We start from the raw sequence: 17,592 nt of genomic DNA on the forward strand, positions 1-17,592 counted from the left end.
ATTCCTGTAACATATAGGGCTAAAACTTATGAACGTCCTCTCCCTGGCCTTCCCCTCCAACAATGAAGTTAGATAAACATCTTATCTCCCGCCTACGTAATATGCCAGGTGACTGGATTCTATTGATAAGCATTTAAAAGCTAGATTGATATTTTATATGTAAAAGTATCATATCATTTGTTAAAATACATAAATACTCTACAACTATAATACACCTATTTTTTTCTGATTAAAGCAATTAAAGTCCAACAAAAATAACACCTGTGTTTCCTATTACATGAAGAAACAAATGGGATCGGTAGGTCGTATCCTTTTTCACCTTGTCATAGGAAACATTTACCCTAGCAAATTTTTATCATTACAATATATAATTATTGAATAAATGTTCAGTTAAACAGTACTATTTCTGCACATACTTATTATTCTGTTACCCAATGCATTCTTGTTAAAATCCAATTTACACAGCCAATTGTGCACGGACATTTTGCTTGCTTTTACTTTCAGTTTCACTTTCATGTTATATTTTTTTGCAGAAGTAACATAAACGCCAATATTGTTCATTTATAATAAATGGCGTAGCAATCAAATTATTATATTATATAATTTAACTGACAAAAAAATACGTCAGTTAAATCAAATTAAAACTACGTAGAATTATTGTTTTTATATTTTAACACATACTTCGGTCATTTTCCATCGAAAACATCCTTGGATGCAAACTTCACATATTGTTATTTTTTCCCTTGCAGTACAGTAATCACTGCCATTATTCAAATCACATGACCATGGATATATAACTTAATACATACGGAACGGGTTCTACAAAAACACCATACTGGAAGTCAGATTACATGCCGGTTGTTGCGTACATGTTACGATATTTTCCGTTCATCTCCTGCTATAAGTTTATGAGTTTTTGTTCCGATTTTACTTATTATAAGTATGTTTTACATTGACACTTCATTTAATTTCATATAAAGTTTAAGTAATAGATCATCATGTACTTCATCATTTAATTTAATAATGAGATTTTATCTTCAGCTAGCTATTTATAACTTAAATCATGTTTATTTCATTTTGCTGTAAATAATTCAATGAGACATGTGCCTATTTTCGGAATAAAATATGGCAAAATTAGATGGCCTGTTTTGAATAAATTTTGTCATTTAAATGTTTTATAATTATCAACATATTGGTTCATTAAAATTGTCCAGCTCTGTATTTTAACTGATTAAATAACCAAATAAAGTTACGACATTTGTATTAATATACATGTTTAACAAACCAGATTTGTGCGGGTTTTACCGTTTACTTAATAAATGACTGGATCGACTTATGCAAGGTATCTGTCATCTGACGATATCTTCACCATTTTAATATTCATCTGTATTGTTAAGTAAGCGTGTGGTTTCCCTCTGGACCATCCATAATGTTTTACGATAGGTTTTCAAATTTAAAAGTTGCTAGTGTTCCTGAGATGTGAATTTACTTTGTTGATAATTTGAAAGAGTAAGATATCAGTTTACTTTAGAGTTTTGCTTTATTTTAAGATCTCAGTCGTTGTTCACGCCTAACCTCCCTGCCTTTAACCTGTGTCGAAGCTGAGTGATCATGTGAACGCTCGTGCGCTTACCACCGCTCGTAAAATATGAGTTCGGTTAAAGATTGTAATTTATCTTTCATTTCAAAGGTCAATTGAATAATTGAAAGGCTATAAAATTATACCAAGACGAGAGAAGAAAATACATTTTAAGTAAGTAGAATATATAGCTGAAATCCAGCTTTACTCGCTCAAGTAGGCAGATATTTATACTGCTTGTCAGGGGCTATCATGGCGTAGGAGATTGCCGCGTGTTCGTGTACATTAATAGCAGTAATTGGTAAAATTTAATATTCTTGTATGAATTGTTTGTAGTGTTTAATGTGTATTTTGTATGGCTGAGATAATTGATTGCCATGAGTCAGATCCAAAATTATATATGCTTGTAACTTTGGGTGTTCATTGTTCTTGACCTGTGTTTATTAAAAGCTATATACTAACATTAAAGAAAAAACAACCTTTCAGCACATAAATTTTTACATTGTTTCCCTTTACTAAAAATAGAATCAGCTGTCGAGTTACCGGGTACACAGGTCTATTTTCTTTGGCCTAATGTATTGATTCACTGTATTTGCAAATGCTAATGTTCTATTTATATTGCTTGGAACTGCCCTGTACGCCTTGTCAGTGTCGTACCCGAAACAATTTAAATGATACGCTCGTGTTCTTGAGTAATCCGTCTGTAACGGGTTAAGAAAAATGTGCCCTTCTAACATGGTCATACCAAGCCATTTGCACCAGTCTGCTCACAAACCCCAATACCTGTATAGGTAAAGGTACCATACCATACCCCCCTTCCAAGCCTGGATAGAAAACCATATAGAGATGGTTTCGATGATATAGGGATGGCGGGGGGGGGGGGGGGGGTCAGCTTATCAACGAGTGGTCGATAGAAGATCGTATGGTCAAGGGCTCCAATGGAATACCTATTCGAGTGTTACAAATAAAATTAAAAGTTCAAAGCTGCAATATCACAGATTGAAAATGAAGACGTTATTTTAGTGTTTTGTTTTGTCTCAGAATCAGCCGATTTGTTATCAATGTCTTTAATTCAGTCCTATAAGATATCTTACAATATAACATATCTTAAATGTTTGGAAAACTGCCGAAACTTTCTTTTTAGCCAATACACATCAATCTTCAAACGTAAATATGACAAACAACGGTCTGGTCTTCGACAGCACTCTAGTGTCACTGGTTTGGAAATAAATACTTAAAAATTGGCTCGTCCCAAGACAAAAAAGTTGCAAATCGGTTGACCTGTGAGAGTGCAGCTTTAACACACATAATCGAACAAATTGTGGAAACTATCCAATAAAGATCTTATAGTTTCGAAATAGATAGCATAACTAATCAGAAATATCGATTTGACAAATCAATTGTACGATACTTGCGTTGATAAGATAAACCTTTAAGAACATGTTCAGCCACTGTTCCCTGTTTGGTGCCCCATTAAGAATACGTTCAGCCACTGTTCCCTGTTTGGCGCCCCATTAAGAACACGTTCAGCCACTGTTACCCGGCAGGCGCTCCATGAAGAACACGTTTAGCCAAGGTCTCCCGTTAGGCGCTCCATTAAGTACATATCCTGCTATGGTTCCCCGTTGGGCTCCGCATTGACAACATGTTCAGTCAGGGTCCCCCGTTGGGCGCCCAATTAGGTACAAGTTCAGCCACGGCCCCCCGGTTGGCACCCTATAACGTGCACGTCCAGTCATGGCTCCCCGTTGGGCGCCGCATTAAGAACATGTTTAGCCACTGACCCCGGTTTGGTGCCCCATTAAGTACACGTTCAGCCATGATTCCCCGTTGGGCGCCGCATTAAGAAGGCGTTCAGCCAATGTCCCCTGTTTGGCGCCCCATTAAGTACATGTCAAGCCATGGTTCTCGTTGGGCGCTCCATTAAGAACACGTTCAGCCATGGTCCCCAATTTGGCGCCCCATTAAGGACTTGTCAAGCCATGGTTCCCCGTTGGGCGCCGCATTAAGAACGTGTTCAGCCAATGTCCCCCGTTTGGCGCCCCATTAAGTACATGTCCAGCCACGGCCCCCCGTTGGGCGGCAAATTAATTACACGTTCAGCCATTGTCCCATGTTTGGCGCCCCATTAAGTACACGTCCAGCAATTGTTCCCCGTTGGGAGCCCCATTAGGTACACGTCCAGCCAATGTCCCCCGTTTGGCGCTGAATGTGACAGGATGGAAATATGTGCAAATATACTGGGGCTCAGTACTGTAAAACGTCGACACACGTGAGGGGCTTTCTTAAGATCGATCTTCGAATGTTATCTAGGGTGGACATTACTATGTTCAAGAATTCCAGTGAAATCAGTATTCGCGGCATGTGTATACACCTCCTTAACCATCGCTTCGAGATTGATCACTTGTGGTAATTTCAAGTTAACTTAAACATACCATATACTTTTAAAGACAACTGTCTTTTCTTAAAGAATCTTGAAGTCCCTTGCAATCGTCTAAGAAAATCCTCCCTTGGACTAATCTACCAGCTGAGTACCAATATCGGCCGATACAACAATCCTTGTTCTGTCATTATGGTTTCGAATTGGAGACCTTACAGGGCTGGACTACTACTTTAAGGCTTGAGACGGTGTTACCTAAAAGCTTTATGTGAACTACTCTAAGGCTTAGGACGTGCTACATCAAAGCTGTATTTGAACTACTAAAATAATTGAGACGGTGCAACATTTAAGTTGATGTGAACTACTGTAATGCTGTAGACTGTGCTACATTAAAGATATATGTAAATAATTTAAAGGCTATAGAATAAGCTACATATCAGCTTGATGTTAATAACCTAATGCTTTTTGACGATTTTACATCAAAACTTTATGCGAATATCCTTGAAGGTTTTGGACTGTACCAGGCGTTATGTAAGCTACTTAAAGCTTGAGACGGATACATTAAAGCTTTATGTGAACTACATAAAGGCTTAAAACGATGCTACGTTAAAGCGTTATCCTCCGTACAAAAGAACATCCGATATTATTAGCGTACCCTTATATGCCGAAAGATATTTGTTCGATCACCAATCCATGTATATCACGTCTACTTGGCTTTGATTGCATCATTCAGCCGTTTCACACAGGGACTCAACTAAAACAAACCGTTCATTATACCTAGTTACAAGAAAGACCATTGATGCAAAACATCAAAGGGCGCCGTTTAATAGTTTATGCACTTGTTATATGTTGAAAAACAAGGACTGTCAAGGCCAACAAGCATATTATGGTGTATTGAACCGCATCTATGAAATTCTCAAAATGTTTGTAGTTTTCTGCATGACAACATAGGCAAAAGCATTGAAATTGAAGATTTTCAACCTGAATATTTCATTAGGGGTGGGGTACATTAATAAACACGACAGAATTAGGGTGCTTGTGCACTTTAAGTTTTGTCATTGCCACATACCCATATACCAAGTTTTATTTCAATACCATAAGTAGTTTTAAAGTAATGCTCTGGTCAAGAAAAAGCGGCAAATGGCAATAATTATGTAATTAGCTTAAAAACAGCTATAGTCATTGTGCACTGCACTTCCTCTCGTTTTGCTAAATACCATTGAATGATGTTTAATGAAATTCCAAAAAAGTAGTTTTCTAGTTATGCTAGGACAGGAAAAGATACAAAGGGAATAACTCTTGCAATACGCTGAAATAGAGTTATTGTTCATGTACACTGCAGTTCTAATCATATAGGGGAGGGGGCAACGTCACCATGCTGGAATGACAACTTGTAGGGAAGAATAAGTTACCTCATTCATCATGAAGAAGTGATATGAAATAACAATTCAACAATTTGTGTAGTACTTTAATAAACATTATCATTTCGTCCAAAAGTTGCAAACATAAATAGAACATAATTATTGAACTGTAAAGTTGCAAACATAAATAGAACATAATTATTGAACTGTTATATAAAAAGTGAACATTGTTTACTAGATGAAATGCATTTATAACATAACATGCCTTGTTTTTAGCTGTTTAATAATACTAATGTTAACTTCTTCATTTACATAGTAAAGAAGAGTAGAAAATGGATGTTTTAGTTGATATTAACACAAAAACAGCATGTGTCTTATTGGACAATGGCATTTTTTTTTCAAATATGATAAAAAAAAACGCATTCAAACTGAATATGTATCAGACTATGTATGAAGGAAATAATACTGTTTCTATTTTTCACAAAGGTTTTGAAATACAACAATGCACATATAAGCATAAATAGGCCAAATATGCAAAAAAATAATAATAGTAAACAATGTGTGAAAGTGATACTGAACACTTAAAATAATTTCTTTGTGCATTAAATGAATATATACCAGAAAAGCAATACTAAATCAAGTCCAAAATGTATAATAACATGAAGAACACCCCTTTATGAATATCTTCATAACAAATCAGAGTACATGTAAACAATAATCATTTATATCATTTATAGCATTAGTATCAAATGTGTCCAGTTTAAAGTGTGTTTTCATTTGCATTAAATTACATTGTAATATATACCAGAAAAGCAATTATAAAAATCCTTAAATGTATAAGAAACTGAAGACAATAAAGAATAACACCCATTTATGAATATCTCCAAAACAAATCAGAGGTCACCTATATATATAACAATAATCATTCGTATAATTAGTATCAAATGTGTCTAGTTTTGTGTGTCTGTTCATTATCTTTAAATGAGCATCTTTAAAGTGAAACTCTTATTTGAAATCAATACATATAATTGTATATATAACACACATCAAATTGAGTGAAAAAACAATAGCTACTTACTAAATAATGCATTTACTGAAATATCGTTTACTGATAACAAGCTTGTCACCCTGTTTATAATAGCAGAATGCATGACAAATATTAAATGATCAATTGGTGATTGCTAAAAGATTTACTGTGGTCTACTATAGTATCACAAGGCAGAAATACCATTTTTTAAGTTCATTCTTATTAGCAAATTGAACTCCTTCATTAGAAACATTGTTGTCGACATATATCAACCCATTTTGAAAAATGAAAACAATAATATTAATTATCATACGTCTTATTGGGGAGTAAGAGTGCATCTTTAAAAATAGTGTGTGTGTTTTTTCACTTAAATATGTAACAATTCAATTTGACAAATGAGAAAAATAGAAGTAGTAATTGTACATAAAACAAAACATCAACACAAATTGACAAAGCTCAATATAACAGGAAATCTATATTATGAAAACACAAATCCTTAAAGGCCATAATTATTTGAACTGAATTAAGGTATAAGTAAAACACACTTTTATAAAGCTTTTACGGACAACATAGTTATTGTCATGGTACACTATGGGACTTTTATCCAAATTTTGAAGATTTTTTACTGTTAATTAAAAATATTTTGTCTTTATTTGATTTTTTTTCACATTATCAGAGATTATGAAATAAACACAACAGTTTCTGGTAAATTAACTTCAGTTAACAGAAAAATTACGTTCAACCGAACATATTATTGATACACATGGAAAAAAATCATTTTGATTGATCTTGTGAGTCTTCGGAACAGAGCAGTATTTCGATGTTTGAAAATATATAGCAGTTTTATAAATTCATAAAAAATAGTTAATAATAAGACAACCTGCTGAAATCATTTAAATATTTTCTATGATGTCTAATGAACAATTCAAAAGACAATTTATGATAGTTTACCGTTCAGTTTTGAAGAAAATATACATAATGTCATGTAACTATACATTTTTATAACTAATAAAATGCTTAAAAGTCAAACTTTTTCTTGTAAAAAGCTCAATTGGACTTATTCATAAAATGTAATCATTCAAATAAATGAATTTTACTTATGATACTAACTCAGAATTCAGATTTAAAAACAATGAATGTACTTTTAAATTAAAATATGTAAAGAAACAAGAACACTAAGTAGGCGGCAATGCCCCTCCAAAAATGTCGGAGTGAAAGTTCTCAATTAATGTCTTTTTAATATTATAACATGTAAACAGTCTCTGTTGGTAATCGATGTCTATTTGTTTTATTTAGTCAATGGTATTCTAACATTTAGAATTTTTCACAATAATTCTTCACTCTTCAACATCTGAAGTTTGGTTTGTTCCCATGCGTTTGTACTTGTAGTGTCTGCACAGATGAAAATTACTCAATGCTGAGTCAATGCTGATTTAACAGGTCTTTACCCTTCTAGAATGTTTAGTGCTGTAAAAGAAAAAAAAGTACTTTCTAACTAATTTGTATAGATAATAGTACTGCCATACATATACAAAATAAAATATAAACAGTTTAATATTTCTCAACATTATTTAAAAACAACAAAATAAACAGCTACATACATACATGTATATAATATAAAGAAAATTACTAAATTTATCAATAAAATTCATCATCACCACCACCATCACCACCACCACAACCACTGGATTATTGAAAACAGTGAGTTTATAAAACAACAAACACCAACTCAAATATGTTTTATATGAAATACTCACATCATCTCTATCAGATGTGGATAGACATGGATGTCAAATCTGTCTCAATGATCCAACAAAGTATTTAATGCAGGCTGGAATTCTTCATATAATAGTAATATTCAGTCCTTTTCCTGCCTGAAAGAAATTAGACTTCTGATTATCAACCAACAGAAACTACAACCGTAAAATACAAATGCACATGTATTAATTATACATTCTGCACTAATATCCGTTTTAGCCAAGAGTAAGGGTTGGTAGGCACAAATGTGTAGATGTTGTGCATATAATTGATAATGATTCACAACAGTATGGCGTTCAACGAGACCTACACCAAGCAAATGAATGTCGCTTGTGTCCAAGCTGTTGTGGCTTCCAGCCCGAAACCATGTACATCTTTTAATACAGGTTTATTTTGAAAATATGCAGTTTGTAAACAAATAATGGGTATTTTTAAGCCTAATATTTTTCTAAGATAAAACAATCAAATAAAAGATTACATACTCATATCATATACATAAATGATGTACATAAGTACATTTAAAAATATGTAACATGTACATAATGCACCAGTCAATTGTAACCACGGCCCTCCAGGTCTGGGGATATGCCGGGGAAATGGGCGGTGTTTTTAACTTTCAGGTGGCCTCGCAGTGCCGGGTGAATACGGTGGTTTTGTCTTTGAGCCAGATATAGCAGGGAATATGCGTAACCTAGGCTCCCTGGAGTACGGGGCATATGGCGAGGATTTGACCATCAGTTCGTCCCCGCAGAACGAGGATTTTACCCGGGGTTGGCTGGACAAAAAGTCAAAGTCCCAGCTATTCCTCGGACCTGGTGGGGCTTTGGTTACAATTGACTGGTGCATTATAAGTAGATGTAAAGTATGTAACATGTATATTTATAGTACATGTAGAACTATTAAAACGCTGTCTTAACGTTTAGCAAATAAAAATGATTTAAGAATTCCAAAGAAATTAAAAAAACAAACATTTTTGAACACATAAACTTACACAACTACTCAAGGATACTTACATGAATAGCCCTTTGATACGAATATCCCAATTCCATGCTGATTGTTGACATTAGTTTTTTCGACAGAAAATCTTCTCTTACGCGTATAATTCACTTATAATCCATGTTTTACTGTAATGACTCAAATTGTTAGATGTATCGTAATCAACTGTCAGTGTGCACTTTTAGTGTTTACTTATTTTAAACGTATATTCATGACAAAACCGAGTTTCCAACTATTAATCGACGATGTAGAAATTCCATTATTGACCTATGAATAGCGGGGAAATACCTTCTGGTTCTAAAAATAGCAACATCCGGATATGTGTAGTGTTCTAAAAATAAAACAACTCGGGGGCAATCGTAATACAATTTTACTAATGTCACCTTCAACACATTAAAAAACAAAGTTAGGTGAACATTTAATCCAATATCGATTAAATTAAAGAAAACAGCTTACCTCATTGATTATTAATGCAGTAAACATAACAAAACAACATAAAACATAATTATTCCCATTCACATAATTACCGGTCCACACATTTTACATTTCATTCGGAACTCCTCCGAATATTTACATTTCCGGCACATGATATTACAGTTAACCAATCGGAAAACGTAAACGAAACGGGAACAGTTATTTAACTTATTTGTCGTTCTTCAAATATAATGTTTTGAAGATAAATTGAAGACAATCTATTCAACCACAAATAGCATTTTTAACACCCATGCAATCGCCATCCATTTGCATTTTTTAATCATAATAAAATAACAGTAAAACCCAACTGTCAATCAACTTAAAAACCGCTCCTACCACTAACTAAAATAAATTCCCATTACATAGTAGGCGCGCTCTTTAGAGCGGCGCCAATAAAGAGCTCGCGGAATACCTTCTCGAAAGTCGTAGAAGAAAAGGGAAATTGACAAGGTGAACGCAGAAGTCATCGGATATATTCTAGAGTTATAGACTGGTTACGGGTAGCATAGTCTGGTATCGTAAACAGGACTTTGCGCCGCGATAACGCTGGTTACATTAAACTGTAACCAGAATTATAAAGAACTCGCGCATAGAACTCATGTTGGTAAAATGAAGCATTTACTGTCATATTATTTTGTTATATATTTTTACAAAAGAACTATAATTGATTGAATTTCTATTGTCGACTTACCTTTGTTTATAGTTTGCTTAACATTCAACATAACAATTTATTTGTATGCCTGACCATATGAGGTCCCTGAATGATTGTTTAAGAGCAGCAGAAGTTTGTATTGGTCACACACTAACTGGGCGTGTAGGCCTTTAAAGTGCCCAAGTAAGGATCGAGAGTTGCGACATTTACTTTTGAATCGCTATCATCATTAATTGATATGAATAATATTGAAAAATACGTGATAGAAATATGCAGCCAATTGTATTTAACTAGTTCAATCTTTGGGTTGGTAAAACGGAAACTCAACATGTGTATCGATAAATTACTTCATATTCAACCATATCATTTAATCAATGTGCAGACAACCAAATGACAACCTGTGGACATCTTATCAGATTTGTTTACATTTGGCTGATTATTGCTTTCAAGCAAATATTAAAGTGTTAAGACTAACATTTTAAACTTTAAACAAATAGTTTTATGGACAGTACGTACATTAAATTACATTAATTTATGTGAAACGCAAAACAAATCAAAATCATGTTACATTTGATTGAAAATCCGGCTATTAAATGCATTAAATGTCAAAACTAAAAAATGGCAGGGATTATGATTGCATGCATGTATTCGGTCAGTTCTATGTTGGCAGTGCATGCATGCGGTCAGTTCCGTGTTGGCAGTAAATGTATAAGGTCAGTTCCGAATTGGCAGTGAATGAATGTGGGCAGTTCCGAGTTGGCAGTACATTTCTGCAGTGAGTTTCAAGTTGGCAGTTCATGCATGTGGTCAGTTCTGAGTTGGCAGTACATGTATGCGGTCAGTTCCATGTTGGCAGTACATGCATGCGGTCAGTTCCATGTTGGCAGTACATGGCTGCGGTCAGTTCCATGTTGGCAGTACATGTATGCGGTCAGATTCATGTTGGCAGAACATGTATGTGGTCAGTTCCATGTTGGCGGTACATGTAAGTGGTCAGTTCCCTGTTGGCGGTACATGCATGCGGTCAGTTCCATGATGGCAGTACATGTTTGCGGTCAGTTCCATGTTGGCAGTACATGCATGCGGTCAGGGTCATGTTGGCAATGTAAGTATGCTGTCAGTTTCGAGTTGGCAGTACAGGTATGCGGTCAGTTCTTTGTAAGCAGTACATGTATGCGTTAAGGTACATGCTGGCAGTACATGTATTCGGTCAGCTCCATGTTGGCAGTACATGTATGCGGTCAGCTCCATGTTGGCAGTACATGCATATGGTCAGCTCTATATTGGCAGTGCATGTGTGCGGTTTGTTCCATATTGGCAATAAATGTATGCGGTCGGTTCCATGTTGGCGGTACATGTATGATGTCAGTTCCATGTTGGCGGTAAATTTATGCGGTCATTTTCTTATAAGCGATGTATGTATGCGGTATGTTCTATATTGGCAATACATGTATGCGGTCAGTTCAATGTTTGCGGCACATGTATGCTTGATTTGCATGTTACCTGAGTCAAAAATACAAATAAAGCAAGACTCTGTATTGTGACTGTACTAATTGAATATCTAACTTGTGATATTCTAGCAATGTAAACCGTTCAGTAAGTCTTGCGTGTGCACTTGATTTGTTGAACAAATAGATTATTAATCATGACAGATTAATACATATTTGTTCATAATGTGCCAAAATAAAAAATGATGTTTATCTATCCTTAACACGTGTGTTGGACCATGATCAACATTATAATAAAGCAATATGTGTATGCACTTTAAATATTCTTTCCGGTGGGTTTTAGAGATTGTTCAGTAAAAATAGATTTCATTGCTTGAAACAGTGAAGGTATCAACTTATATTTTTCTCAGATTTGAAATTTTAGCCCGCTCTCATTTCTAAATCAAACGTCAGCGCGCACAGGGCTGAAACACAGTTTCAACGACGCCATTTCCGAAATGACGTTACGTGCGCTTATAAGTTGGTGCGTTTTTTTCTTCTAAAAATGTAATCGGATGACTTCTAATTTTAGGCATATAATGAAATAAAAAATGTTCGTTTCAATGTAAGATAGTATTGTTCACTCTAAATGTGAGAGAGAGAGAGAGAGAGAGAGTATCCTTGTATGGCAGTTCGAACCCCTGACATTCAACGTGATGGAAAAACGGACCCTGTGCACGCATCGTGTACGGAATGGATATACGGACCCCGTATTCGCTTATGCGGGATGGATTAACGGACTCCGTACATTCATTGTATATGGGGTGGATATATGGAAACCGTACACGCAACGTGCTCGGGATGACAGCACGGGACCCGTATAAACAACGTGTATGGGGTGGATAAACGGACCCCGAACACGCAACATGCCCGGGATGGGAGTAAGGAACCCGTACACACAGCGTGTATTGGGTAGATAAACGACGTGCACGGGATTGGTAAACGGACCCCGAACACGCAACATGCCCGGGATGAAAGCACGGAACCCGTATAAACAACGTGTATGGGGTGGATAAACGGACCCCGAACCCGCAACATGTATGGGGTAGATAAATGGACCCTGAACACGCAACGTGTATGGGGTAGATAAATGGACCCCGAGCCCGCAACATGTATGGGGTAGATAAATAGACCCTGAACACGCAACGTGTTTGGGGTAGATAAATAGACCCTGAACACGCAACGTGTATGGGGTAGATAAACGGACCCTCAGCACGCAACATGCTCTAGGTGGATAAACGGGCCCCGTACATGCGACGTTTACGGGATTGATAAACGGACCTTGCACATGCAACTTGTACGGGATGGATATACGGAACCCGTACATGCAACGTGAACTGGATGCGTATACCTACCCCATACACGTACAACGTGTACGGGATGGGGATATACGGATTCCGTACAGGCAACGTGGCAATATTCGTCAGCACTATTGACTGGACTTTAAAAATCGTGAAAAAATCGCTTTAGGATTTCATTTAGCCCAGCAGATGTCTGTATTGGCGACATAACTGTATTGCCTTTAAAATGCCTTTGTAAAGAGATCGAGTGTTGCAACACTTACTATTGAATCATAATAATCTTGTTTAGTTTTAAAGGGGCACACTATAGGTTGGTGCGATATCATTTTTTTATTAATGCAGCATTATGTTTAACTCATTTGACTGGTTAATGAATAAAAGACATGTGTGTACATATTACTAGCGATATTTTGGCGCTTTTTAAGGGCCACGTAGCTATAAATAAAAACAAAACAAAACATATTTTATAAGGGGTAATAATAATTGAACTTTGATACGTTTTTTTATTTGATCATTTTGTCAAATGAGATTAACATAATCCTTCATTTAATATAAAAAATGTTTTTGCATCAACCACTATGTGCGCCTTTAATAAAAAAAGCATATATCAAGTTTTTTTTCACTTAATAACATCTCAGCTGGATTCTTCCATCTATGACGACGACCCTTCCATGAACGGTTGATCTGGGTGTCCAGTGAAAATAGTAAACATATAACTGACTCTCTTGTAGAAGTAGTAAAAATATTCAAGCTTCTTAAAGGCACATGGACAAAACGGCCCGTATAATATGTATTTATTTCCACATTAAAGAGAGAATAATTCATTCGTATACATACACACTCATACCAGATATATAACATATGTGAATAACATTTTAAAATCAACAGTGATATAGTTGAATAACATGCGCACGATAAACTTTATAACTTTGTAGCAAAAAGCAAGCGTAATACGTAACGTATAAATGTATATGTATGTTTAACCAAATATGATTCTCGTATTATATTGAACAATTTTCATCCATATTAATACTTACACGAAAAAGGTTAACACAGTTAACACGGTTCTATTAATTATCTTTTTTGTCACTTGTAAGTGGAGCTTTTTTTTTTTATCGTACATTGATTACGAGAAGTGTGTCTTTATATCCTACAACGAGAGAGGAAGTACGGCTGCTGAAGTATAAAGCAGTTAGTTCGTACAATCCATCTTGTTTCTTTGCCAGTGTGGCCAACTTCGTTATTCCGTCCTTGTCAACCTGCAGAACTGTGTTGGAGTTATAGTAGCAGACGAAAACGTGTCCAGCAATTGTCGCGTGTACTCCGTAAGGTCTCCTCAGGTCAGGATCAATAAATGTGGCCAGGTTGTTGCCAAGGTTGTCCAGGGTGATAAGTTGATTGTTTGAGTTGTTTGTAATGTAGATAGTCTTCCCGTCGTTACTGATGGCAATTCTCACCACCGTGTAATCACCGATCTTGTCCTCGTACAGCTTCTTGACTAGCTCCCCTTCCATTGTATAGACGTACAGCGCGGTGCCTGATGAAATGTAAAAAATGTTTCCGTGATGAGCTGCGCCGTAACATCTATGGGTGAATTTTAATTCTCGCGTAGTCACAAATGTCCCTTTTGTAATGTTAATGAAATGAAGTTCATGTCTTTCATCATTTTCTTTGTTGTTGTTAACGCAGACGGCAACCTCATTCCCGCCAATGTGGCACACGTCATATGGATACTCGGGGACATCACAGTGGTCGACAACCCTGTACTCCTGGTCCAGGAGTTTCACTTTACTGTTGTTGGCGTCTGTAATAACAATCTCTCCACCAGGTAGCTCACATACCCCTTCAATATAACATGAAACTTTGTCTGAACTAATGTTTACGTTGAACTCCTTGTAACCTTCGGTAGCGAATACATGATCTCGGGGGAAAAGCGATGTACGTGGTTGTGCACCAAAAACATTCGATTCATTTAACTCTCCGAAATTCTTCATCGAGGACAAATTATCTCCAATTCCATTATGTTTACGAAAAGTTATATTGTATTTAACAACACTTGACATGTTTTGCAGTATTTCGTTTGTTTGTTTGATTATTTCTTCACATTTTCTGAACCCAATATATAGGGGTGGTTCGCATGATGAGTCTTTGCTTTGTATGTCATCCATAATGCTCTTTAATTCATCGTGCATCTGTGTGCAGGATTCCATATCTTTCTTAATGGACAGTTCCTGATCAGCCACCAGACGGTCTAATTCTTGAACGGTTGTTGTTTCCATCTTGTCAAGAATGCCGTTGATCTTTTCCCGGATTGCATTGATTTCAGCAACAATGGCTGTTCGAGTCTTCCTCAGTGAGGCACTATTTTTCTTTCTGTCGTTTTTCATATCTTCTATCTGCTTCCTAAGAACAGCTACCCGTTGAGGTAGTTGACGAAACTCCGGATATTTGCGGATGCCCTTTGCAACGTCTGGAATGTGCTGTATTGATGAACAGTGTCTGCAATGAAAGAAGGAAAAAACATGTTTATGTTGAAGACGATTGTTTATAACATTCTTCTAAAATCGAATCAATCTAAATACTTATATTTTGTCGTCGTCTTCGTCGTCGTCTTTGTCGTCGTCGTCTTCTTCTTCTTCGTCGTCGTCATCTTTTAGAGTTTGCTTACATCGATGTTCCATGTATTAAGCGTAAATGATACAAATTAAGATAATATCAAGCTGATCATAGATTTAAATGATGCCCATTAGGGTCTTAAAACTTTAATGCATTAATTTCTGTAACACACACACACACACACACACTGACACGCACGCACGCACGCACGCACGCACGCACGCACGCGCGCGCGCGCACGCACGCACGCACAAACGCACACACAGAGACATACGAGACACACACAGAGACATACGAGACACACACACACACTCACACACACACACGCACACACGCACACACGCACACACACACTGACAGACACACGCAGACAGACAAACACTGACAGACAAACACAGAGACACACATATACTGACGGACACACTGACGGACACACATTGACAGAGACACACTGACAGACACACACACACATAGACACACACTGACAGACACACACTGACATACGCACGCACGCACGCACGCACGCACGCACGCACGCACGCACGCATACACACACACACACACACACACACACGCACACACGCACACACGCACACACGCACAGACACACACTGACACGCAAAGACTGACAGACAAACACAGAGACACTGAAGGACACACACTGACGGACACACACTGACGGACACACACAAACACAGACACTGATACACAAACACACACGCGTACGCGTACGCACGCACGCACGCACACACACATACAAAGACATACACAGATACAGAATGACACACGGTCAGACATACACACAGGCAGTCAAACATACGCACAAGCAGACATACATACATAAAGACAGACATACACAAAGACACACAAACAGACAGAAAGAAAGACCGAGAGACAGACAGAGAGACACACAGACAAACAAACAGGCAAACAGACAGACAGACAGAAAGACAGGCAGATAGACATGCATACAGACAGACTTACAGACATACATATACAAAGACACACAAACAGACTGAAAGACAGACAGACAGACATACAGACAGACATATACAAAGACACACAAACAGACAGAAAGACAGACAGACAGACCGAGAAACCGGTAACAGTGTTAAGCATGCTTAAAATAGTTTTCGATCAATTTCTATACTGTGATTGTGTTATTTTAACGTCTTTGAAACATACCTATGATCCACGGCAACGCACACATGGCAACACAGCTGGTCATGGTCACCACAGACCAGCTTTAGCGCCTGCCTCTCCGGGGTGCCTCTCACATCTCTCAAGGACGTCCAACATCCCTGGTGCTGCTGCCCATTTCTTCACATCCTTTCGGTCGAGCACTGTGTGTCTCTTGAATAGCTTGTTGTGAACTGGTACACAGTTATCGCAGTAATATTTCGTGCACTGCTGACAGAAATGTTGAGCTTCCGTGTTCAATCCATCTTCTTCACAAGCGGAACAGGCGAACTCATGGATGAAATCACAGCCCCTCTGAATTGAGGATGCAAAATTTAATGCCATAGTCGTGTAACATATAGGGTTAAAAGTTACAAACGTCTTCTCACTGGCCTTCACTTCCAACAAGGAAGTTCGATAAACAGCTTATCTCCAACCTACGTAATAGATCAGGTGACTGGATTTTATTGATAAGCATTTAAAAGCTAGATTGATATTTTATATGTAAAAGTTTCATAATGATTGAAATACTTTTGTTAAAATACATGAATACTCTACAACTATAATACATCTGAATTCTTTCTGATTAGACTTAAAAAAAACACATTTGGTTCGGGTTACCCGACCATACCTACGGAATAGGCGCCGACCCTACCGTATTTATAGTCAGTTTGAAAAAAAGATATGAAAAACTAAAAAATAAAATTAAAAAAATATATGTATATTTTTTAATTTGCTTTTCACTTTGTAGTTAAAAACCTTAAATGCTTATTCAGAAGATA

General features: G+C 36.7%; 1 pseudogene; it reads right to left on the reverse strand.

Annotated features, from left to right (window-relative positions):
* Positions 1-13,828: 13,828 nt before the first annotated feature.
* LOC128215824 (uncharacterized) lies at positions 13,829-17,172 on the reverse strand (annotated as a pseudogene).
* Between the last annotated feature and the right edge of the window lie 420 nt (positions 17,173-17,592).

This window comes from Mya arenaria, chromosome 14 (assembly GCF_026914265.1).
Source record: "Mya arenaria isolate MELC-2E11 chromosome 14, ASM2691426v1".
NCBI lineage: Eukaryota > Metazoa > Mollusca > Bivalvia > Myida > Myidae > Mya > Mya arenaria.